Raw genomic sequence first — 12,299 nt, 5'->3', positions numbered from 1 at the left:
TAACTACAGGTGCATTTTCGTATAGCATGCGTCATTTTAGGAGTTGTAAGCCGAAAACTGGTCTAATAATCAACCTTTTGGCCATGTTGATGCAAATATCCCAACTTTGAAAAGCTACAGCGGCTAGACGGATCGGCCGATTTTGACATATTTAACATCAATCGACGCGGAATTTAATGCACTAAAAGTCACCTTTGAACAACATTTTCTTTAGGATTCGTTATTTAGGAGTTATAAGCGAAAAACTGAAAAAAGTGCAAAATTTTCATAGTTTTTTGACTCCCAAAACTTAAGCAGACGTCAGAATCCGTCGCAAACTCACAGGAGTCTTATTTGGGACCCCCAAAAGGTATTAAAACACTTTCCAGCTTTAGACGATTTTTTGGGGAGCACACCCTATTTTTGATCTAATTTGCCTGGACTAATTAGAACAATTCGCACGCCAAATTTCAACACGTGTTTTCGTTACTCGTGAATTTCATTGGTGCCGGCTTAAGCAGTTTGGGTTTTATTTGGATAGCTTTTCACTTTATATTTCCCATCTGTTTTTGTAGCTTGTAATTCACTTATTTTACGTGATACATGCGTTCACCTACCGAGTAATTTAATTTGTATTATTATGTCTTACATAGACCTCTTGTCCAAAATCTATATTGTCACTTTTCATTTTACATTCATCACTTTTCTTCTGGACATTGATGACCAATTTAATAAGAATACTTGCACAAAGACAAGTCTGGCTATCACGTGATCGCCACTATATAGCCTTTACGTATGTTCCTGGCAGATGCTCCACGACGGGTTTCCTCGCCAGTTTCATAATCCCTGTTGTGACTTCTGCCATCAGATTGTAAACAGCCATGTTTATGCTTACTCGTTAATTTCTGTTTGGCCCTGCTACAAGTAACAATCTAGACTTGAGATTTGAGTTTGTTCCAAAATTGTTGTTTACGTTCCTTTACGTTCTGTTGCACTTTGTAAATGATTAATTTGTTCCATATTTAAGTTGTTTTGTCTCCAAATCGCTGAACAAACTATAAAAGGTATAACATTTCCTGAGTAGTGTCAGAGTGATTCTGTATGATGCTTATGGACTACGTGTTTCCTGGACTTAAGTCCTTGTCTTAAAATCTTGAACAAGAACATTGTTAACTCTGTCACTTTTTAAAAGTCGTTTAAAGTTTAAATAAGAAACAATGTTTTTGTAACAAGCTTTGCAGATGAGGACTTAAATCCACGAAACGCGTAATCCATAAGGATCATACAGGATCACTCTGGCAGTACTCAGGTAATGTTATACCTTTTATAATTGATTTGCGTTTGAGGAAAGATTGCTAGCTTCTAGGTACACAATTGTTTTATATCTCTTTGAAAAGTTGGGTTGTAGCTAGGCTATGAATAGAACTTTTCATTCCATTCCCATACAGATGCAAATTGTTTTAGAATAAAAACGAAAGTAGTTGAACTAGTCACCGACAGAGTGCTAAGTTACTGTATGTAAATTACAGTTTTCTTTCAGATACAATAATTTCCCTACTTTGGTACACAGAAATGATTACTTTTTTAATCTTAGCTTCTTTTATGTATGTTAAACCATCCATAGTTTCGGTAGTATAAGATAAATTAAGAGTGAGTAAAAAAAATTAGAAAATATTTAAGATTGCATTGTCATTAATTGTAGTTATATCGCCAATTATATGAAGTTTCGAGAATGTTAGAATTTTTCAAAAACTGTTACTGTTCGTATCTGATTATTATATTGTGTAGATCATCAGAACTATTGACATTGGTTGCGCATACATTCTTATACGAGTATTAGCAACATCTTATCATCCTAATAGATGTGCGATGCTTATAGATGAGGTGAATACAATGGCATGGTATATTTGTGTACGTTGATATATTTGTGTCAAGGTATGTTTCTCTACTTTGTATGTTTGTGTCAATGTATTTTTGTGTACTATGAAATATTTCCTACATCAAAATTATTAAGATAAAATAGAACGATATGCTAGCTAGCGATCTATAAAACCTCAGTGCTTCATCCAATGAGTAAACAGCACACTTTGAATTTAAGAGACAAATGCACATTAACGAATTAAAGCTTTACCAGACATGAAACAGACCCAAAATAAACTTAACAAGTTACAACAGGGAAAAACTAATGGATGTATTTCAATTTAATTAAGTTGGTAGGCCATATAGAGATATGTTAAAAATCATATAGGACTTTAAGTTAGATTTGAAATTTTTTTATGTTTTATATTCCAGATGATGCCACACACGGACAGGGCCGCCACGCCTTAGCTCACTAGCACCCTTCAGTTGTAAGGGTAAGTTACTTATTTAACTATGTATTTTTTTACTAATTTTAGGTAGCATTTCATAAACTTTTGCTTTAAAATGTTTAGTTGGAAATACGGATTTAATTATTCGTTTTTGGCTTTTTTACAGGTGTAGTTTTGAAAAAAAATTTAAACCTCAATACTTTGATAAACTTTATATTAATATTAAGATATAGATTAAATATATCGACTTACATACTAGAACAACAAATTTTGGATATCTGATTTTGAATAGTTTTGTACGACTTATATAGAAAGAATTTTGTTGTTTAATATTTGTTATACTTATTTTAAAACTAGTTTTGAATATTTATATACAGTATAACATCAACAAACACATTTTCAAAGGACTAGTTTTCACTACTATGTGACTGACTATGTGACAGTTGTTAATCATTCAATTAGTTAAATTATGTAAACTTTGAAAGCATACTTTGAGAGCATGCCCGAAGGAAATCTGTTCATACCAATATTTTTTCTAAATCTATACACTCTAAGCTATGTTGTATAGAGTCATATTCCTATTTTTTATGATCATCGGTTAATGACCTTAAACGGTGAGTACAATTTTGAGCTTATTACTGTAATAAATACTGTCAAAAAAGTTGGTCAGCATTGATGAATCTTTTAAAGTGAATTGTATAAATAAATCAAACACTAATGTGGTGAAGTCCAAAAATAAATTACCTTTTACTATTCATCCCTCGCTATATCTAAGCTTTAAAATGACACATTAGCCGTAAAAATTGACTACGTAGGGCGGCTGGATAAGGAATTTTATTGTGGCGAAATCCTTATTGTATAAAGTATACAGACAAATTGATGTATAGTGAAGCTTAAAAAGTTCTTTAAACATCCACACAAAATTCTTAAAATACTCTTCTTTGCTTTCACAAGGAAATAAAATTAATATCAGCTGCAAACAACCAGACCCAAGACAGTAACGTTGTACTGAGAAAGTAGCTGTCAACATTAAACAACTACCAGGCAACTAAGTAAGAGATTTGGCTCGGGGAAGACGTTCAAACAAAAACAAGTTTAAAATTGCGGGCGACAGGAGGAGCCACGTGGTCGTAATAACCCTGAGTCAGACAATATTGCAGATATTTTGGGTTAAGACAGTCATGACCCACTTGTATTTTAAAATCACATGAAAGTTTAACCGCTATTTACACAGGTCTTTGCGTCGAGCAAGTTTGTTGCGTTAAACATTTGTATTGCCGAGTCAACTAAATTATCGTGATCTATTGATATGATCACTGAAATTTAATAGTACTCTGGCCCACTTATGTTAAAATCTGTTCTGGTGAAAGTTTAAGTAGTATTTATCAAAGCAAATTTATTACATTTTATTTTTATTGCTTTTCACTAGTAAACCTAATCCTCTTGAACTATATTTTTCTCGGCGTTTACGTGTAGAATGGTCAAATCATGCACAAGTAGTTTGAAGAGGAAAGCGGTCCAAACCCATTCATAGTTTGAGTATGTGTCGAGAATCAACCCCGTTCTTCCTGTACCAAAGTCCGAGACGCCAACTTGCCAACACTAGACTAGGAACACACTCTATTGTTGAACTGAGATTCAATAGGGCAAATATGTGTCAAAACTCAAACGGTTTGTCGTCCGTCTCGAAGTTTACGACCCTTAACTCGGTCGACGCCGACAGCCGAGATTAGAGACGGAAGATGTTCTTTCGACGGATTATCCAAAAACAACTCAAGCCTGGACCGTTAGTCCGATCCGCCGGCGCCATATATTAGCATTTTTACGCGTCGTGACGTTTGGTTTTTTATCAATTAAGTTGTTGGGCGTTTCCTCATTGGAAATACTAAAGATAGCCGGGAAGTGTTCGTGTTGGCTAAACGTAGCGTTTTAAGGGACGATATGCTCCTGTTGTGCGAGATACGCTAATGGTGTGTTACCGTGAATCCACAATCTGTTAACTGACGTTTCAGACACCGGTTTAAATCTAGCACGCACTAATGTGGACGGCAAAAAGTAGGTTTAAGAAAGCACTCGATCACATTCTTGGCTTTTTAACCTATCTTTTATCGTTAGAGAATGTATGTCTTACTGATAGAAAGATACCCATAAAATCATCGTTTGCATACTGCTAGAAGGCTTCGTGTCCTATCGTGAATAAATATGAATTCTTTTGATTTGTGTTTAATGTTTTTCAAAGCCTCAGTATTCCTCATTTTATAATATCAAAATAGAGTTGATAGCCTACAAACCAATCGTTCTATTTCGTCATACGAGTTCTGATTAGGTGAAATAATGGGAGATAAATGTTGAAGTACTGTAACAGTTATAGGACACCCAATCTCATTAAACTGATCCATTTCCATGACATAATATACAAATTAGTGGGTAATATACAGCAAGTGTTAACGATAAATTTCACAAAAGTTATCGATCCTATTTCATTGAGTTTGACTCAAATATTCATATAGCTCAAATATCTTACACCACTTCAGGAAAACGTCGTGGTTTCCACAAACTTGTAATTTCTTTCAATCAACTTTCTCATGACAAGATGATTTTTAGGAGAAACTCAAAACTCAATTTTAAATGGATTCGACTGGGCCATAGAGACTGGGATTAGATGCGTTATGGAAATGGATTTGGACGGATCTGCTGTTAAAATCCATTTGGACGGAGGAAAGTGGGCAGGACGAGACGGCAAGTTACTGGTAGATTTATGACTCGAGTTGCACGCTTGCATATGTTTACAGGTCGGTCTATCTCATACATCTAGTTTAACTTACTGCACTGCCTCTTTGATATCACCGCCCCTCGCCGCGCCGGCCTCATTTTTACAAGACCAATTAGTAAGTGATCAATTCTGCTATTTTATGAAGGGTATTGTAAACATCTTAGGTGTGTTCATTGATGATTTCTTCGGGCCTGCTAATCAGAAGGTTTCCGGTTCGATGCTATGAAAGTAACTGGCCTTTTGACGATTCAAAACCGTACCCGGCTGCCTTTGATCATAGGGCTTTTAATAATGACCTTGGTAAAGAGCCAGCTGATGTTAGTCAGTAAGAGGCTATCATCCCATACTTTCAACACTCATCCTTCAGACTTCTTCGCCCTACGCTTCAGACTTCTTTTTGTGTCCGCATCGTTGTAGAAATATAATACTATCAATACGGGTCTCGGTCATGATTCATAGTTTATGTTTTAGGCTATTTATTGTCTATAAGAGATTTTCAGATTAAGATACAGAAGAGGAAAATATTTATCTAAATGTGGGTTTTCAAGTATCTACTTTAACTGGGACCAGTCGATGACTTACAGCAGTAGACAGGGCTGAATATTATGCAGCGATACCCATTAAATTCCTCTTAAAATAGAAGTAATCCATCAAAACTATCCCAATCTAAACCAAGATTAATTAATTTTACCATCCGATGTATTAAAATGTGGTGTTCTAATCTTTAGAATAATTTTCGTCATTTGGTGTCTCCCAACCACACACAGTTTATATTTCATGTCAAAATGAAAAGGCAGAACAAATCACGACCATTAGAAGCTATGGAGGGATTTGCCAAAGCCGCGGTGGCTTGTGTGTGGCAAATCTGTTTACAGTCTTCTCAATCAAAACATACACCGTCGATTGAAATGTTTTGCCAAATCTCCAAAATGTTTTTTCAGCCGCTTCAATAACTTAAAACCTTTCAACCATATTGCGATAAAACTTGGTTATGGCAAATTCGTTAACATAACTGTGATAATCTCATATCGTTTTAGATGTTTTTAGTGGTTAGATCGTGGTATATGGTGGCTGTGGTCAATTTTATCTAGGATTTTCTTGGATTTCTAAATATTTATTTAGAAATCCTTGATTACGTTTTAATACGTGAATTTAACAAATAAAACCCGTAACTAACACAAATTACTGTAATTAATGAAATCCCCTGATTTTATTGTTTAGAAATTATGATTTTTCTTTGCTGTAGGAATATCTTAAACACATGATGTTTATTTTAAGTCTGGACTTTACAGAAGGTAACAGTATTATTTTATCCACAACAGAGGGATTTTTCAAAAGGGAAATTCTAACACCTACAAGATACAAACCATTAAACGCTCCCAATTTCTTTTGGATATGACTGGGATTGAGCCAAGACTCATAGTTGTTGACTCATAGTTGTGCTACACAATGTAAATCAACTCAATTACCTATGTAGATATGTATGGATTCGAGTTTGTAAACACATTTAAATGTAATAACTAAATTCACATCAACTCACTCACCCAGTCCAGTTAATGAATCATAACAAAGCTCATACGCGGAGTTTATTAAATGTGCATGGCGCAACCTAATTTGGCATTTGGAAAGTTCATATTTCATTGTTACCTTCATCACATTACTGAATTAATTTTTCTAGGTATAAATAAGGAGACTATCGTTTAAGAATTTTATTAAAATTAGTGTTGTACTCATTATTTTTATATTAGTAGTTTCAGTGCAAGTTCATATTCCATTGCTACCTTCATCACATTACTGAATTAATTTTTCTAGGTATAAATAAGGATACTATCGTTTAAGTATTTTATTAAAATTAGTGTTGTACTGATTATTTTTATATTAGTAGTTTCAGTGCACATACTATACTGGTTTTAAACACGGCCGTTTTATTATATATTATTAGTTAACTTATATATTATAACCTCACCTTCGGACCTCCGTAGAACATGTCATACACATGATAGATCTTCTATTATTGGACATCATTGATGTTTCATGGGAGGACTCTAGAAATTATAGTTATTTATTATCTCGTTATTTGTTTCAACCTATTAAAAGGACGACAAGAAGAATTTCACAATCTTCTCTTCTATCTAATATTCAAATACTTCATATTTTGTTTATACTGGCCTCACCTTTTTCTGTTTATTCCTGGCGTAACTAAAAAGTTATAAATCGATTTTCTGTAAATTTTAACTCTTGTATAAATATCTAAACATATACATCAATCCAGCTATCTATTATTCATATATTTGATACCCTGCATGTAAACTCTGTTTCCATCAAGGCTTTTTGTTTTAAGACATAACTGTACATATTATAAACATTAAAACACGTGCCTAGGTATATGTGTAAACTGGATTTAGATTTTTTATTTGAGCCATAAGTAGAGAGCCAGATTCAAATTTGTTTGGACTAGTTTTTCTACATTATTAATTTCAGTTCAGAAAGCCTAGATGTATAATTTTCTAACAACCAAAAACAAATCCAGCTGTTTTTTTCATTACCAACCATGTCCGTGTTTCGCAACGGCGAAAGGACGTGGAAGAAGTTATTTCGTATTTAAAATTATGTATGAAGTAGCTACACATCTACCATTGATTTTAGAAATAGAGTTAATCTGTACCATACAGTTTGATAAAAGTGTCTTTCTTTTAAGCAAGTGGGTTTCTTAGGCAAGTGATAGCAGCGTTTCACGCTAACTCGTAGACTAAAATAGCCTTCTGGGATAAGAAATACATACTTCTTGTTGTTTCCAAGATCGTGTCAAATACTCTTGTTTCCTTCTCCTTGGTAACAAGACAGAGGTTTACCAACAATGAATAATGTATCAGCTGATAAGAGTGATAAGGTGAAGGTCTACATTGACGCGAGCAAAGGATCTGTTCCGTGGGGTTAGACAGGTCTAATAAATACATGTAATAAATCAACCAAGGACGTTCCTTAACACTGACACAATCGTATGTCATTCAATAATTAATTACTGTATGCTACATTAGTTGTGAACTAGATTTAGGTCAATTCCTAAGAGATGATTTGCTTGCTTTTAAGTTCAATTTACTGGCCAATATGCTTACAAATGATAATAATATGACCTATTTGGAAAGTAAAGCTCACATTTCTTTTTTAATGTACGAAAATATTATTTAACATAATATCTACTTTGTTACATAAAACTCGGCACAAATACTGATTCTCGACTACTTTTTGTAACACCTTCTTACATAATTGAAGAAACACTAACACAAGTCTGCAAAGTTATGACAACCTTAACGAATCAAAATAAAAAATAATGAAAAATGCAATGTGTGATTCTTAACTTTTTTTTAAATAATTGTTGAAACTACTACAATTTTGGTATCACTTTCTTTCAAAAGATCCGATTTAATATATGAATAAAAAAGTAGGTATCTAAATAACCATTGTTTCTGTTACACACTGTAATTTACATGAACTTGAATATTTCAAAGTGCAAAGTTCAAGTGAAACAAAATTATTTATAAAAATTTTTTAGTAAAATCCAACAAAAGTTTTACAAATTTGGTGTTAAGAAAGGTTGGTACCGACTAGACAAAAGCGCATCTCCATTCGACCTCCCACCTTGTTGCGTGGATCTTGTATGTGTTGTTGGCAAGTAGTGAAACAAATCCAGCGTGAATGATGGATCACGTATTCTTGTTGGCAACTTTAGAGACAACAACCAGTTTCTCGTCCTTAACCTTTCAATTGCAACTCGGGCGCAGGCACAGTAGGAGGAGAAATGTCATGAAAATTGTGATTTGTAACTTCAACAAATTTTGTTTTACCGGTCATAATGGTTGTTAGAGGAGTGTGGAATGTGTTGCGAAACGAATCAAAATCAACCCGCAAAAAATACAGTGTTGCATTAAGAGAATGTCACATTGTGTGCTACCCTTTACACCTACGTGCCAACAATGGTACGGACACGATTGAAACACAAAGATGGCCGACAGGTAAAGACGAGAGTTTATCGCCGATCTGTATGCAAATATAGACATAGCAGACCTAACTGGGGGTGCGGATATATGGGAGACTCTTGATAGAGACTTAACTGGGCGACAGAGACTCGTTACACACTTTATCTACGGCATCTCCGCTCTCTGTTTATTGCCGCGTGGGCCTAGGCAGGAGCTGCTGATTTTATGTCTGCAGTTAAAGGAGAAAATCCCAAATAATCAGTCCTTTCAGAGCTTTATCAGCAGATCGACAAGGAATCTCGTTGAATTTAACGCTGAATTTCGACTAATTTATAGGGTGTAAAAGGATTTTGGCAGCTCTCTCTGGAAAGGTTCAACAAATGAATGAATGTTCAGGTTGGCTTAAAAAACAAGAAATATTGAACGAAGTTCGGATTTACAATTCTTTCTGATTCTTCAATGCACACCCGATTTATTATTGTACATATTTTACAATGCTAGTTCATATCCAACCAACTACAGCTTTAAATACCACTATCAAATTTGTGCTACGGTTGAACCAGCAGTTAGGTAAGGTTTCTGTCCTCAAAGCCCAGGCTCAAGGCTCCCCAATTACCATTGCACATAGGCTTTTGGCAATGTGATAACGACATAAGCAACCATGATCCAATGGTTCCACATTTTAATATTTTTATAGCTCACCTGACAGTCGACAGGTTTGCTAGTTTGATCCTGGAAAATACAGTAAACGTTTAATAATTCGAACCTTGTCGCAACTATCCCTGATCACTTGGCATTTAATAATTGATTCTGACTACGGAAACAGCTAATCTTATTTAGTAACCCCTCACTCCATTCTATATAAATCCTTCGCTCATATTCAACTTAAAATAAAAATGTGCATATCATTGCTGTTTCAAATGCAAAGAAAACAACAGGAAAAGATAGTTGCTTGGGCTAGAACCTTCACTGTATTAGAAAGCATCCCATCATCAGTAAAATACATTTAACAATTGATTCACTAAAGAACAAAATGAAACTTAGCTTCTTTAAGATTTCACACTTACTTGTATAAAATAATCTGTTGGTTAAGTTCATCTACTCAAGATATATTCATATCGAAAACAAAATCACGCACAATGAATTTATCTCCCGCAGCGTTTCTGTTTGCTATGCGTAGAGAGCGAGCAGTCTCGCGGTGATTCACATAAATGTAAAACATTGTTATGAATCACAGTTGAGAGATCGTTTTCCTATTTGCCACCTACTACAGAATACATTGAAAGCATACAATCTGCATTAAGTACGACATCGCAACACCAGCAGGAGGCTGAATATATAAAATCGTCCTTGGATTTTCTCAGATAAATTTATTCGATTCTTGAGGCACCAAGAATACACCGGTTGATATATGATGCCAATATCTAGTTTTTCTGTGTAAATATTTTACCTACCTTTAGAAATGTACGTACTGTTTACGCCTTACAAATTATATTTTAGAATGTAATTTTTAAACCAAATATTTTGTTTTTGAGATCGTAGACATTATAAAAGGTAGGCCTACTACATTTAACGAAATTGCATTGATTTCCGTCACATGTACTGTTTTAAGAGACTCAAGTAAGCCTAAAATAATTCTGTAATTAACTACCTAACCTTATTGAGCAAATAAATGCGTCCACAACTCATAACATACATTATTTTCTAATACTAATCTTAATATTTCAAGAAAGTTTTGGTTTTATCAGTTGTCTTTTTATCATCAAGACTAAATCTGTGGGTAGAGCTATAACATGATGTTTTTCTTTCGTTTCAAAAAAGCCATTATCAGTGTTAACCACCATAGAAAGTCCTAATTCAAACAAAATGTTGTAGTAGGGTGATTTTCTTGTAATGCGACAGAGATAAAACTGAGTATAGTAGGATATATTATTGAACTTATTGACTTATCAATAATCTTAGATCTTAACATTCTTTGTCATTGATATGAAAACCTACTAGCTCCCGAGGTCAAATCGAAAGCACACGGTACATTGTCATGTTAATGGGGGCAACTTGTGAAATGATATAAGTCCCAGGGGCAATGTACTTAAAACTATCAAACTAAGATTAGCAGTTCATTTAATTATTAATAGTAAACCGTTTCAATCCAAGAGATTGTTATTCGCATTTAAAAACATTTTAGTGTTTTCTTCATAAGCGCAGACTCGCTTTAGTTGTTTAAGGTTTAAAATCATACAAGTGATTTTCATAGATGTCACGTGGTAAGTCTACAAAAGAATCAGCAATCAGTGGGAGTAACTGTGATATTTTATTGGGGAGACTGCAATCACTTTTGAACTGTAGTTTTTAAAACAATGGGGGTTGTGCCATTTTTTATAATCATAGACCATAACCTACTAAATTTGAATTAACCCCGAGCTTTTTTTTCAAACCTCATTTTTTGGTTATGTTATGAGTTTTTATGAGGAAATCACGTAAATTACACTAACCTTTGAGCCACCAGTTTGACAGCAATGGGGGTTGTACCGTTTTGCTTAGAAGTTAAAAGAACGTAAGAAGGGTCGTTTTGTTAAAATTTAAATTTTCCGTTATTTTGTAGGGTTAATGGGAAAATCACCATTGAAAATGTCAAAATTTAAAATAAACTGGAGATACCGTATATTAGTACCCACATACAAAATTCCATCAAAATCGGAGGACATGTGGGGTCTGTCGTTGTGTACACGTCCACACATACACCTAGACATCACTTCGAAAACTTTTTTCTCAGGGCAACCCAAAACGGATATATCCACCTAAAAATCAAACTCGGAAATGTTGACGAAAACAATACTTCCTCCATACTACGTATAGGTAGAGAAAAATATTTTTTTTACAAAATAACATGTAGATGGGGTTTTGTTTGGTCAATGAATTTGAAAGGGGTGTTGGTAAATATATTCTCCAAGTTAAGGTAAATGGACATATTTTTACAAATTAATTTAATTATTTATCAGGTAAATCAAATTGTAAGCTAACCTTAGCTCTTGAGACAGCTCTCCACCATGTCCAGGTGAGCCCCAGATATTTTCGCCTCCTCGCAAGGTCTACATCGGTGGGCGTCCGTCCCCTCCCGCACTGGATAGCGCTCCCCGCGGTGTATTATTGCATAAAATAAATATCAAACACAAGTAGGAGGACTTACAATACAGCTTTGACCTACCGTGTCGGCGGCCAGATTCTATGTATTTTACAAAGTCGAAAATTACAAATTGTCTT

At 34.4% G+C, this 12,299-nt stretch overlaps 1 protein-coding gene across 1 annotated transcript in view; it reads left to right on the top strand.

Moving 5' to 3' along the window:
• Positions 1-12,299, top strand: part of LOC129004511 (uncharacterized) — a 217,533-nt gene that overhangs the window by 160,177 nt on the left and 45,057 nt on the right. The window contains exon 4 of the mRNA XM_054433122.1: positions 2,272-2,333. The gene's annotated coding sequence lies outside the window, so the exon portion shown is untranslated. The remainder of the gene's footprint in view (positions 1-2,271; positions 2,334-12,299) is intronic.

Source organism: Macrosteles quadrilineatus, unplaced genomic scaffold (assembly GCF_028750875.1).
Source record: "Macrosteles quadrilineatus isolate MER2022 unplaced genomic scaffold, UCM_ALF_1.0 Scaffold_9__3_contigs__length_116548681, whole genome shotgun sequence".
In the NCBI taxonomy this organism is placed as follows: domain Eukaryota; kingdom Metazoa; phylum Arthropoda; class Insecta; order Hemiptera; family Cicadellidae; genus Macrosteles; species Macrosteles quadrilineatus.
Note: the sequence above shows the minus strand (reverse complement) of the source record. Positions and strands in the feature narration are given on the sequence as shown.